The sequence below is a fragment of the Saimiri boliviensis genome, chromosome 5 (assembly GCF_048565385.1).
Source record: "Saimiri boliviensis isolate mSaiBol1 chromosome 5, mSaiBol1.pri, whole genome shotgun sequence".
Taxonomy (NCBI): Eukaryota; Metazoa; Chordata; class Mammalia; order Primates; family Cebidae; genus Saimiri; species Saimiri boliviensis.
Window position 1 is genome coordinate 5,967,876 of NC_133453.1, and position 14,549 is coordinate 5,982,424.

Sequence of the window (14,549 nt, forward strand, 5' to 3'; positions counted from 1 at the left end):
ACACCCTAGGCTGTCGCTCTGGAGACAACTGAGTATTTAGGGTGTCTCCAGCAACCACTGAATTTTAACAGAGCTGAGCTCAGATTTAAATGTTCATCTTTAAGAACCTGTGTGCGTTTCCAGTTAGAAAGCACGGCCTCCTTCGCGATGCCAGACACTGGTGGCCGAGAAGTGTGGACTTTTCATGTGGGCTTTCGATGTAAATTCAGGAATTCTCACTCACTGGGCAACAGAGAACATCGCAATTGTCATTCTCTTATTGGGTTCACAAAAGTGAAACAAATTTTTCATGCTTAACAGGTGCCTGATCTGCAACCTCTTGGTAAATTACAGGGCCGAGAACCTGTATTCTCCTCAAGAGAAACCCAGTTCTTGAAAGGGAGACATAGAACATCATGAGAATGGTGTTTCCAGGGTCACAGGTCACAATCAAGGGAGGGACGCTTCACTACTACACAAGGGTTAGACAGAAACTACTGGATGGGATCTCCGCACAGGTGGAGACAGCAGAGCAGCGGCTGACGAGGAGGCGTTAGAGACCACACGGGGTTAGAGAGAGACCACCGACCACCGGGACCCTGCTGGAACAGAGGCGACAACGAGAGGGTGTGCGGGCATGAGGGGCCCGGTGCCGCCCTGGACGTCCCGGCCCCTGACACTCTCAAGAGGGGGTGGTACAAGATGGCTGCAGTGCCCAGCCTGGCCAGCCAGGCCAGCCCTGCTCCTGCTCCTGCTGGGCGGCGGGACGGATTCCACCCTGGCTCCTCTGCCTTCTCCAACAGACGCCCCCCTCCAGATCCTGGGCTCTGAGTCCACGCTAGGAAACCCTGGAGGGCATCTGGAACTCTTGTTTTGGAGACGGGAAGGCACGCCATCGCTTCCTAGCTCCCGTCTTCCGCTCCTCTGTGCAGATGCCTTCTAGAAACCCTGTCTAAACTCCAAATAGCTGGACTCAGAGGACAATGCTGCTGGAGCCCAGATGCTGCCTGCAGCTCCTCTGCTGCCCAGAGCCACATCTGACTCCCTCCCCTGCCAAGGGAACCTTCCATCCTCGAATCCTGGGTCTGAACCAATCAGTGCCCACGAAGCAAAAAATCAGAGCCCCCATCCCAGCCTGGAAGAGGGGCCGCTACCCTCGGAGGCCACAGAGGGCTGCCCGCGGCGCTGGCCCGTTCCCGGAGCTCCTGCCACACTCACGTGCTCACACTCCACACCTTCGCGGGCAGCCGCATTTACTAAAGCAAACAAATCTGCTGTTCAGCTCACTCGGTAACAAAACAATGAAGACAACCTCTGGATGTTAAAATGAAGCAGATAAACTCTCATTCTGCTGTCCCCTCATCACTGAAACAAGAGGATAGGGTCCATTGTGAAATGGTCAGGCTGAGGTCCATCAGCAGGGGACACAGCCAGGCCAGTCAGGACGCTCGGTCCAGACAGGGAGGGTCCAGAGGACTTACAGTCCCTGAATCGAGAGTCCTCATAGGTAAAAAGAAACTGCTTTTCTAGCAGAGCTACTGTGATCGTGAAACACGCTGGGAAACACCTGACACAAGGTGGATGCCCCCACATGTGTGATGCCGCTGCAGATGGTTGCCCCCAGACCCCGATACCGGCCTAGCTCTGCCTGAATCCTGGCTCTGCCACACACAGCTGTGTGGCCTCGCCCCACCTCGGTGTCCCCACACGCAAAGGGGATGTTGTTCTAGCAGGCAAGGAGTAGTAAGTTGACACAAAGAACCCTAAACAGTAGCCAGCACAGTCTTACTCGAATTTCTGCCAAGGTTATTTTAACCTGCTTTTATAAAAGTCCTATTTAACAGTGACTAAGCCTGCTTACCAGAGAACAATCTGCAGCAGTGACGGTGTATTATTTCCCTTTAAAAAATGCTTTTTAAAAAGAGATGCTGGAAACCTGCTATAGCTTGGTGACATGAATTGAATTGGATCTTTTTAAGAAAAATAACATTTGAGGCTGGGCGCAGTGGCTAACACCTGTAATCCCAGCACTTTGGGAGGCTGAGGCGGTAGATGACCTTAGGCCAGGAGTTCGAGACCAGCCTGATCAACATGGTAAAACCCATCTCTACTAAAAATATTAAAAAATTAACTGGGAGTGGTTCTGGGTGCCTGTAATCCCAGCTACCTGGGAGACCAAGACAGGAGAATTGCTTGAACCTTGGAGGCAGAGGTTACAGTGAGCTGAGATCATGCCACTGCACTCTAGTCTGGGTGACAAAAAAGAAAACGGGAGGGAAGGGGAAAACAAATATTTGAAGAGGAAATCTATCACTATTTGGAGAAAAATATCCTTCTTCATACCCTGTTCTGTGCATGAGCCCAGGCATCAGCCCGCCAGGTTCAAATCCCTGCCAAGCCCTCACTAGCTGGGTGACCTCCGGCAAGTAACTCAACTGCTCAGAGCCTCAATTTCCTCACCTGTGAAATGGGGGTTAACAGTCTTCCTTAATGAGTTAATGCATGAAAAGCACTTAGAACCCTGCTTGGGACAGAGAGGAGCTCAGAGAGCAGGGACCCTCATCACCCCCGCCCCTCCCACCTCACCCCTAAGTGTTGTTTATCTCCCTCTTCTCTTCTTCCCTACTCCCTCACATTCACCGACATCGTCTGAGCTTCTTTGCTAGGTTTCTGCACACGTTTCCCGCCTACCAGCGCCCACCTCCACCTACGTCCCTCCTTCCCCTGACATTATCACACGCAGAAGGACCTCGCTACGACACCATCCTCACCCTGTGTCCTGAGCCCCACATGTGCCACTCTGTGCCCTCTGATGCTGAGTCCCCTTCAGGGCCTGGCTCCTCCGATGGCTGCCCCAGATACAAGGGCACGTGGAAGTCCTCCCTGCTTGATGAATCTTGGGGTTCCACTTCGAGAAGGCTTCACTGTCTTGCCAGGGCATGCCAGCCCCAGGACGCATTCCTCAATCGCTGGACTGTGTCACCTCCAGAGCAAGAAGGGAGGAGTGAAGCCTGTCCCTGGGGTCCTGCAACGCCAGTGTCCCTAGGCTGCCACCTACCTGTCTGGGAGGAGGAACCTGGGTAGCATCACTGCCCAGCTCTCACGGAAAGACCATGATGCCTCGGCTGGTAACCCTTCCCGGTGCACGTCACCGAGCACGTGCAGGGCGGATTTCACCTCCATCCTCTCCTTTGCTTCCTCTAACGTGTTTCTGCAGAGGCACGTTCACAAGGGAAGCTTCTGGGTGGTCGAACCACAATATTCAAGTCACGAAAGGTTCCCTAGGAGAGCACTGAGGCTTCTCACTCTGCTCTCCTAAACTCTCTGGCTTTGTGACCTCAAGCAAAGGACTCCAGGCCCCACTTTCATTGCCTCTAAATGGAGATGTGATTCCTTCTCTCATCAGCAAGGTCCCTTAGAATCCTAAAGTCGGTTTACATTCCCCACCCAGATACAGAGTGTAATGAACATTTCTTTTCAGCATTCTACAATTTCAAACACGAGATATTGGTTCGCAAGACTTTTCTGGTATTATACTTAAATCAGAAAGCAAAAATTAAAATACTCCTAAGTATCTGCCATGAACTCAATGGCGAATAATCAGATAAAATTCAGTCAGGTGCTCATGCAGCCAGGTTGTAAGGAAACAAGAGTGTATTTGCCAGGGACATTTTCAAAAGGTCCTGCAGGGCACTCCTGGTGGGAGCAGGCTCAGCTCAACGGGACCTCTGGGCCTTGAGAAGCCTGGGCCGGCAGGTAGATCACACTTTAAAATTCATTTTCTACACTTTAACCACTTTAAACACAGAAGGAAAGCCTTAGGGGAGCAGTACAGCTGGCAACAAGCTGGTATTCAGCAGGCACCACCACTCACGTCATTGTAAATTCAACCCGTTATTTCATCAGATCTCACCCCAGTCACTGAACTTCTGCTGTTGTGCAGAAACCCAGCAAAGCAGCGAAGAGGATTTCAGTGCAAGTGAAGGGCTGGGGAAGGAGAGCAGGGCGAGACTAAGAACACTTGGGGCTGAGGTGGGAGGGCGGGTGATGAGGGTCCCTGCTGACTGAGCTCCTCTCCGTCCCAAGCAGGGTTCTAAGTGCTTTTCACTCAACTCATCAAGGAAGTCTCTGTTTACCCCCATTTCACGGGTGAGGAAATTGAGTTTTTGTTTTGTTTTTTTTTTTGAGACAAAATCTCACTCTGTTGCCTAGGCTGAATGCCGTGGTACTGACGAGGCTCACTGCAGCCTCGGCTGCCTAGAGAGAGATCCTCCCACCTCAGCCTCCTGCGCAGCTGGGACCACGGACCCGTGCCGCCACACCTGGCTAAATGAGATGTTGCCCAGGCTGGTCTCCAACTCCTGTGCTCAAGGGGTCCTCCTGCCTCAGCCTCCCAAAGGGAGATCTTTTTTTCCACCAAAATGTTAGAGGACACCGCCCAACTCTACATCCAGTTTCAAGTTGAATGTAGGTTTCTAAATGCCTATTTTGTCCCCATTTCCACATATTTTCCTGCAGGCCTGTTTTGCCCACCTGTGTCCCCCCGGCACCTGGTGTGCAGCTAGGCCCGCGGCCCACGTGACAGATCTGCTGTGAGCTACGTGCAACCTTCTCTGCTGCCCATTATGATTACATGACGTTCAATGAGATCAGGATAACTTCATTCTCAAAAAGGGTTTTCGGTCTCCCCAAACCTGACATCCCTGTCAGACACGTATCTGGCCCAGGCACACCTGTGAGCAGGTGCTCGGCGGGCTCCTCGGGCAGGGACGAGCGCTCACGCTGGACCTGGAGCGCCTCTCAATGGCCGGCACCCCAGGCTGAAGAACTAGACAGACGGACTGCAGCTGCCCGGCCCTACGGTGGAACCAGGTCGCTGGGCAGCTGTGACAGCATCTCAGTGACAAGGGAAAACAGTCCCAGTCTCACTGGAATCTGTGCTTCCCCAGGACAGGAGGGCGTCCCCGGAGGTAGGCAGCAGCACGCAGAACACACAGCCTAGAGCAGAGGGAGGTGAGAACAGCATCTTTCCTGGGCTTGGCTTTCTGCACTGAGTTGACAGCAGCCATGGTGCTCCCACCCCGTCTCAGCTACCGGGCATACAGCGGGACCGTCCTCTTATCTGAGCTCAACTTCGACTGTGATATATGAGGTTTCTGGTTCACCCCAAGGCAAGTGTTCGGGGTTCCCAGAAAACGCGGAAACTGTGCTGGGTGCCGCGGTTTGCCCTGGAGCTTGCATTCTTAAGCACATCAAGGTCTTCACTTCTCCCCGAAGCCCACACGGCACACCGAAAATCGTATGGGAGGTGGAGCTGAGTATTCCCACCAGGACGCTAAAGTGAATGATCACCGTGAACGAAGAGCACACCAGGTGGAAAAGGATACGGCTGCACCCTTCTGTTTTTTAAATACCTTTTTATAAGCCCTCACAGCCTTTCATGATTACTATTCTGAATCCTGGTCTCACACTGTGAGAACCAGTTGTAAATTTGGGGTGCTGGAGGAAGTAAGACAAACGGGTTCCTTCAAGTTTCTGCACTCGTGCAAGGCGGAGCTACGACAGTCCTTGCAGCCTGCACGCGAGACCTCGGAGAGGTGGACCATCTATGCGGTCATTTCTGCTTTAAGAAAAAAAGAAGAGAAAACAGAATCTTCCCATTCCAATAAAAGCGGCTCTTTTTTTGCAACAGATGTGCGGCGTTTCTAGCATTTTGGCTAATTGAACTGAAAGCCAACAACATATCATTAACAGTTCTCCATGTAAACTTCTGCTAAGACAAGCCCTACAGAAGTAACACCAGCAGCCTCCGTGTTTCCTGGGTTCTGAAGCACTCGTTGGGCCAACAGCAAACACGCAGAGAAGCGGAATGATCATTTCCTCACTCCGCTCACGCTTGGGAAGGGTGCACTCTGCCTTTAGCTCTGATCATCACCACTGTGCTTAGGAAACTAAAAAAACAGACATCTGTCTGTAACTTTCATTTTTTACTGCTGATTTTTATCTTTTTGTAATTATTATTTTTGAATTTTTATCATTTTTCTTTTCATGTCTGAGCAAAGGATGAAAATGATTCTTGACTTCAAAGCTGCATCTGTAGAGCCCACTGCTTCCCTTCTCCATTAGAGGAGGAAGAGACCTCATGGCAGTTTCTGGTCAAAGACGCAGTGGAGCCGCACGGGTTCTTCCAGCAGGTGCAAGCTGGCCATGCTTTGCCAACCCCCCAGCGCTGTGGGGTTCAGACTGGAAGAGAGAATGCAGGCAGAGCACAGCTGGCAGGGTGCTCCTGGGTCTCCTCGGGCCATGCGTCTGGGATTCTCTTCCATGAAAACATTTTCAAAATTCATCTACAATATTATTCTTTGTTCCTGAGTACCATGATGAAATTGAGAGGAAATCTGCAAACTGTATTGTTTCCTATTTTTAACAAGTGGGATAAGATGGATACCTTGAAAAGGATAATCAGCCCTCGTTTCTCCCTAGGAGAATATTCAAAATTTTAATCACGAATCCATCAAAAATTTGTCAAAAAACTTAATTTGGCTTGTTTAACTTTGATAAAAATACTGAAGTCAGTCACTTACTAATGTTGGGGTGTTGGAAAAGTTTTGTATTGTGACAGTTAAGAGGAATTTTGGACCACATATTATTTTTACACTGGGAAAAAGGTTTTATTGGTAACATCTTAGTTTACAAAATTTAGCCAAATCAGATATCACCTCCTCTCCCAACTTTTTAAAAAACTTACATTGTAAAATAAAAAGTAACTACTATACAAATGTACGAGTAGTGAGTGAGGACCCCACGTGGGAGCTGCTATTTCTGTGAGTGGAACACTTCTGGGTTCTGACCCGCAGTCAAGTGAGTGCTTAACACATGCTTTCCATGGGCAGGCCACAATCTCTCATGATTTCATTTAACCCAGATCTATGTAAGGCAGAAAAGGAACACAGAAAAAGGAAAAAGTCCGATTTTAGGTTAGGATGGCAGATCAGAACTTCACTCTAACTGAATTTTCTTTACTGCTTTCCTATTTGAAAAAGGGGGAAACAGGAAAACCAGAAGGAACTTCACCATCCAACAGGAAAAGGGGCACAGCTTTACACAATAAACCTCAACCACGCAGGCTCTAAGGAACGAAAAGGAAGATGTGAGCTGGGCGGAGGCCTTCAGCTCTCCTGCCACCTGAGCCAACGACACCCGGATCACTTCACCCCAAAGTGTGCAGGGAAGAAACAGAAGGGCGACCGTGGCCTCATCTTCTGCGGTCTCCTGACTAAGGAACGGAAATTACAAAGCCTTAAAAGTGAACAGCCTGGCAAAAGCTCTCCGGAGGTGAAGACGACACCCGAGTTGCCTGGTGAGCGGGAGGAGTGACCCACACAGTGCGGGACCTCACAGAGAACAAGACATATTCCTCCCACCCCCAGGACGGGTGGAGGAAACCTGGAACAGGACGTGTGGTGAATTCCCAGGAAGAGCAGAGGCCTGGAACCTGACGAAGGGCAGTCTCCTTTCACGGGAGGCAGCTCCCTCCGACTACAGAGGGATGGCAGGGCACGGACGCTCAGCAAATCCCGGGATCTCCAGGATAAGTGCATCTAGTCTCGGGGCCACGCACAGGCAATGAGACTCGACAGATGTCCCTGCAGCTGGCTGGGGGAGGTGACTGAGGTCCAGCAAATGTGCATGTGGGTAGAATGGTCCTGTCCATTTGGCCCAGGGCACTCAGGATGAGAGCATCTCCTCTCCCTCATCTTCTCCCACCATAGGAAGTAGGGCAGTCGAGGCATCCCAACAGCCTAGATCTTGACTAAGAATACGGGAGAAGCCTTCCCAGTGGTCAGCGTCAGTCTCAGCAAAGACCATGTCTGGGAGGAGACGTCCAAGCCGAGGAAGCTGAAGAGCAGGGCTGAGGACATTACGAAAAGGCTCCCAAGCAGGGAAGGTGGGAGCAGCTTGGGAAGAGGAAGGCTGGAAGGGAACAGAAGAGAAACAAAGCAACAATGAAGACAGCAAAACTCAAAAGCAGAAGGAAGCCCCTAACAACCGCTTCTCACTCCAATGTGACTTCACAAAGAACAGGCATTCCATGAGATGAGACTCGAAGAGGAAAATTTGAAACAACATGAGATAAAATGGAAATGCCCAGATCTGAGGATCAAAACAGCATCTGGGGAACTGACGAACAAAATTAGAAAAAAGTAAGAAGCAGAAGAGACAAGAGTGGAAGCGGAGTTCCTGACACAGAGAAATGGCTTCAAACAGACAGTCAATGAGATTAAAAAGACAAAGCTAAAGTATTTAAGAGAGAAGTTCATTGACAAACGGGCCTAAACAAAAGGATAAATGGTATCTCTGACAACACATCCCCAACAAAAGAACTCAAAGACTATTCTAAGATAAAAGACAAAGGAATGTTCCCGAGACGCAGAAAGACCTGAATCCGCAGATCAAAAGTGCAGGCAATACACCAGAAAGCGTGACACAGATTAGCAACTTTCAAGATGAGAAAACTGAGGTATGGGGGAAAAGGGGACACGCTGGCCCTGGTGGGGTTTCTCACTAGCGGCAAGGCCTCAGAGCAGCAGGGTTTCGAAGTGTGTTCCAAGGAGAACTTTTCCAGGGAGTTCAAAACTGGCTACATGTCTGGGCATGGTGGCTCACACCTGTAATCACAGGACTTCAGGAGGCTACGGTAAGAGAACCACTTGAACTCAGGAATTTAAAACCAGCCCTGGCAGCATAATGAGACCCTGCCTCTATAAAAACATTTTAAATTTAGGCCAGGCAGAGTGGCTCATGCCTGTAATCCTAATACTTTGGGAGGCCGAGGTGGGCAGACTGCCTCGAGATCAGCCTGGGCAACATGGTGAAACCCTTTATCTACTAAAATACAATAAATTAGCTGGGCATGGCGACGTGTGCCTATAGTCCCAGCTACTCGAGAGGCTGAGTCAGCAGAATCACTTGAAACTGGGAGGCAGAGGTTGCAGTAAGCCAAGATTGCTCCACCGCACTCCAGCCTGGTCGACAGAGCGAGACTCCATATCAAAAAATAAAAATTAAAATTAATTAATTTGGCCTATAGTCCCAGTGACAGTCCGAGCTCCAGCCTGGGCAATGGAGTGAGACCCTGTCTCCAAAATTAAAAAGAAGAAAAAAATGGCTGCTTTAGATATTTTAAAATACATATATATATATCTGGTTTTTAAACTGTATCACAGTAACAATGAACCGGCACTCACAAGTGTGCTACCGAATAAAAGAGAGACCAAGAACATGGAACCGAGGCCGTGGCGGGTAAAGTCCTGTGCAAAGCAGAACCCACCTGCCGTGGCCTAGGCTGCAAGGCTGCAGCTTCACGCTGGCCTTTCGACACCCTTGCCCTGCATTAGTTGGCACCTGAAAATTATGCAGACAAGCACACAGCTACAGGAGGCATCTCACCTTCTCATGAGTGACATATCACGTAAACAGTAAGGACAGTTAACTAGCTGACTCTTCACAGTATGTTAGGGTGGATTTAATGTTTACCATGACTTAGAAGGCTTCTGTCTGACAACTTCTGAGGAATGAGAGCACTTGCTTTTACTGAACCAACTGGGAATTTTTTTAAAACCCATACTTAAAGACTTTGGATGGATTTAATTGAAGAGCGCTTGAAATGACAAGTAGGTTGGTGTGTTAAAGAAAGGGTGGGGAGAAGTCCTCCTGGGCCCCTTCCGCACAAAAGCTGAGGATGGCTTGAACACTGGAGGCAGAGGCTGCAGTGAGCCGAGATCACAGCACTGCACTCCAGCCTGGACAGCAGAGCCAGGCTCCGCCTCTCCAACCCCTACAAAAAAAAGGAGGCGACTTACCTCAGCAGCTCAGGTGTTACTGATACAAAGTAAACATAACACAACTTAATTGGATGAAAAACCGGATGTAAAACTGAAACTTGGAGACCCTAAGGCCCTATTTTGTGTTCACAAAAATAACTTCATTGCTGTCTTCAATAACAGTCAGTCAGAAATGTGTAGACTGGAACTAGTAGAAGTTAAAAAATATTTTTGAAAAAATGATACTGCTGCTCAAAAAGAAGCTGAAAAACTAGTGTTTGAAGAAACAGTTTCTTGCCCAATAGTTAAAGTGTAACTTCTTACATCTTGACTCCGGGAGCTTTGAGGAAAACACAACTTGGGAAGCTTAATGCATAAAACCTATTGAGAGCTCTCTCTCTTCCAAATAATATCCTTTTTTTTTTTGAGACGGAGTCTCACTCTTGTTACCCAGGCTGGAGTGCAATGGTGCGATCTTGGCTCACTGCAACCTCCGCCTCCTGGGCTCAGGAAATTCTCCTGCCTCAGCCTCCTGAGTAGCTGGGACTACAGGCACGTGCCACCATGCCCAGCTGATTTTTTGTATTTTTAGTAGAGACGGGGTTTCACCACGTTGACCAGGATGGTCTCGATCTGTTGACCTCGTGATCCACCTGCCTCGGCCTCCCAAAGTGCTGGGATTACAGGCGTGAGCCACCGCGCCCGGCCCAAATAACATCCTTTAAAAACCAAAATGAACACAGGCACCTGTAATCCCAGCACTTTGGGAGGCCGAGGTGTGCCAATCACCTGAGGTCTGGACTTTGAGACCAGCCTGGCCAACATGGTGAGACCTCGTCTCTACTAAAAATACAAAAATTATCTGGGTATGGTGGTGCACACCTGTAATCCCAGCACTTTGGGAGACCGAGGTGTGCCAGTCACCTGAGGTCTGGAGTTCGAGACCAGCCTGGCCAACATGGTGAGATCTTGTCTCTACTAAAAATACAAAAATTATCCGGACATGGTGGTGCACACCCGTAATCTCAGCTACTCAGGAGGCTGAGACAGAACCTGGGAGGTGGGATAAAAATAATGAAAAAAGAAAAAAAACTAACTAAAACTACTGCAAAATAGCATTATCTCAACAAAGTGTTCTTTAACAGCTGCGGAATCTCAGACAGTCACCGGCACTGTAGCCACACTTCAGTCATCAAGAGAGCACATACATGACAGCAGCCCCATGAGACTGCAATCACACATTTCTACTGTACCTATGTTTACATGTGTTTAGATCATATACAAATGCTTGCCACTGAGTGACAATTGCCTACAATATTCAGTACAGTCACATGCTGTCCAGATCATAGCCACAGGCCCTACCACATGGCCTGGGGGTGTACTATGGTAGGCTACACCACATAGGTGTAAGTACACTCTTTGATGTTTGCACAACAATGAAATCTCACATTCATTCTGAGAAATGTGAAGACACATTTCTCAGAATAAATCCTCATCAAGTGACACGTGACTGTACCGCAAAGAATCAAATATGCCCTACAACATCACGGAAGCTTAAAAGGCAGCAAGCCATAAAGCCCAAGGCATTTTCTTTTTCTTGTGAAGTTCTAGGGACTTCACTTCGAGATAAAGGCCTGAAAACAAGGGGAATGCTTTCTGGAAAAAGAAGTCGGCCTGCAAACAAGTCCTTACCTCCTTGGGCTGCCAGCCCAGGCCTGTCACCAGCCATGGGGTCCTGCCTTGGCCTGGCCTCCTGGGAGCCTCTAGCCCACATCCACACACTCGGAACTTTCTGCAAATCCACTGTTGGAAGGCAGACTCCAGACTCCAGAAGAGCTCATATACTACTGCTTCACAGAACTCATACTTCTTTCAATACCTCAGCAGCTGTTCTGGGGTCTCGCCTGGCCCAATGTGTGGGGCTCTGCTCCAGTCCACTGGGCAAGAAGTCCTTCTGAACCCCTTCAGCACATCTGCTGACCCGTGAAATGAGTGGCAGCCCTGTGGGCAGCAATGGAGGGGAATGGGCTCAGAGCCACCGTCCAAGACCCAACCTCAGGCCCATACCTCTAGGCTGTGTGACCAGGAATAGCTCTTGTGGCCTCTGTTGCCTCTGTTTCCCTAGGTATAAATGAGCTAATCCATGTCAGCTGTCAGCTTCCTGAAACAAAGTAACGAATGACTGCTACATTATAATAATGACTGTATCATTTCCAAATGGAAACTCACACATGGACGGAGACTTGTGAAATGCCAATACAGAGACTTCTGAAACGCCAATTCAATGAACAGAAGCAGCAAGACTACAACAACCAGATAAGGAGAGATGCCTGTCTTATGTGCAAATTCCCACAGGAAAGCCAGGACTTTTCCTAACACACAGGTATAACTCCCTGCTTTCTGGAAGATCCAGGATGTCTTTTCCCTCACATCAAAACAGCCTATAAAACAGCAAGTCTTGGACAAGTGCCTCTCAAATGGCTCCTGGGAAAAGATTCCATAAATCTCCAGTCAACGAGTCCACGTTTATCCAAGTGTGTGGCATGTTCCTAAGGTCAGACCAGAGTTTCCAGGTAAGCAAGTGATAAAATGACGAAGGGGACGCGTCTGCTGTGTACTCAGCCAGTGACACCATCCGGTTCCTATTAGTGTGAGCTCCTTTTCTGCAACTACACCACGAGGGCCTGTGGCTGTTTCTCCATCACCACCCAACACAGGTCAAGAACGTCCTGGGCGTCTCAACCACCACCAAACAAATACCAGCCCCATTACATGCCAGACTCAGCCTTGGCGCCAGAATAGGGTGAACAAGACAAGATCTCTGCCCTGATGGAACTGATCGTCCAGAGAAGCAGCAGGAGGAAACTGACTCCCACAAGACAAGGAGAGCTGGGCTGGGGGCTGGGGGTGAGCTGGCCGCTGGGGGCTGGGGGTGAGCTGGCCGCTGGGGGCTGGGGGTGAGCTGGCCACTGGGGGCTGGGGGTGAGCTATCCGCTGGGGGCTGGGGGTGAGGTGGCCACGGGGGCTGGGGGTGAGCTGGCCACTGGGGGCTGGGGGTGAGCTACCCGCTGGGGGCTGGGAGTGAGGTGGCTGCTGGCGACTGGGGGTGAGCTGGCCACTGGGGGCTGGGGGTGAGCTATCCGCGGGGGGCTGGGGGTGAGCTGCAGGCAGGCTCAGCCTTCACCTCTCAGAGAAAGTGGGGGCACTGCTTTTCAATCACCACTCTGATGAAAAAGAAAATCATACAATGATGGGCCCCACCCAGTAAAACCTAATTTATAACCAAATAAGTAAACTGTTGATTGAAAATCTTCCAGTACCCACCAAGGCAGTGGTGCCTGACTATTTCAGCATCTCCCGCTGTCTCTGAAATAGCCTGTGTAGTCAACTTAACATATTTAGTCATACACGTTTGGTTCTTAGGAGGAAAATGATTTTTAATATTTTGTACATTTATCGTAAGCATAAAAAAGGTAAAATAGGCAGGGTGGCTCACACCTCTAATACCAGCACTCTGGGAGGCCAAGTCAAGAAGATTGCTTGAGCCCAGGAGCTCAAGGTACAGTGAGCTATGATGGCATCACTGCCCTCCAGCCTGGGTGAGAGTGAGACCCTCATTAAAAAAAAAAAAAAAGTAAAAAGAACAGAGCATTACAGAACTGGAGAAAGCGCCTAACTCCTCATCTGGGGTATTTAAATAAGGCTTTCTCAACAAGTAACAGCACTGTGCTCTGAGATGTATGAGCAATGGCACAAGTGTTAAATCCAGAGAGGACAGATGCGAAGGGGACAGCAGAGCACCACGCGGGGGCCCTCGGCGGTTACTCAGCTGCCCCCCCATGGGCACATGGGCTCCTCTTCCCTCAGACCCTACCGGTCTACACTAGTGCTTCCCATGTGAACTTCACATTAAAAAATAATGTGCTTTACATGAACTTTCTTTTCAACATGCCATTCAGGAAGTGAGTATGCAAAGGCACAGGGCTTATAAGCTGTTTGTCCACATATAATTCTCTGCATGTAAATAAGCTGCTTGTTTCAGGAAGCTAAGGGCGGTCGCTATGCGATTAGCCTGCATGAAGACACCAAGAAATCCTATGTGATTTGACTATTCTACGTCATTTCACATACTGTAGAGCAAGAGGCTGGCAAACTGTTCTGTGTAAAGGCCAGAAAGCAAATATTTCGGGTGTGGCAGGTTGTATCCTTCTTTGTTTTTCTGTTTAAGATCCTTTAAAAAAACTGAAACCCTTTATTCTCGGGCAGGAGCAACACAGAATAGGTGACAGGTCGCTGCTGCCGTCTCATCTTTGGTGTTCTTTTGTTGACAGATGCACTTTACTCTTCTAACTGCCACGCTCCTTTTTCTCTGGGGACTCCAGAAAACACATTTGTAATCGTTACAATCCTGTGGTGACGCTGTAATGGCTTTAATGGAAGGAGGCAAGCAGGTTGTCTCCAGGCCTCTGTCCCCATCCTAGGTAGGATTTTGGTCCCCGAGAATACCCAAGTGGACCAATGTCCTGAGCTGGAAGGCACCCAGACCGGGTCCAGCCTCCCATCCACAGCTGGCAGAGGCAAGATGCCCCGTGACATCCTCATGGGGGAGGGGGCTGCGGGCTCTCAGGCTGAGCTAACCCTGCAAGGCCCAGTGGTTCTTCCAGGAACCTCCTGCATCTGGAACATCCTGGAACCAGCTGCATCTGCCACTGAGGCACTGCCAGGCTCCCTGGGCCTCCCAGCCAA

At 49.5% G+C, this 14,549-nt stretch overlaps 1 protein-coding gene across 8 annotated transcripts in view; it reads right to left on the reverse strand.

Annotated features, from left to right (window-relative positions):
- Positions 1-14,549, reverse strand: part of AGAP1 (ArfGAP with GTPase domain, ankyrin repeat and PH domain 1) — a 624,335-nt gene that overhangs the window by 384,631 nt on the left and 225,155 nt on the right. The gene's annotated exons all lie outside the window — the stretch shown is intronic.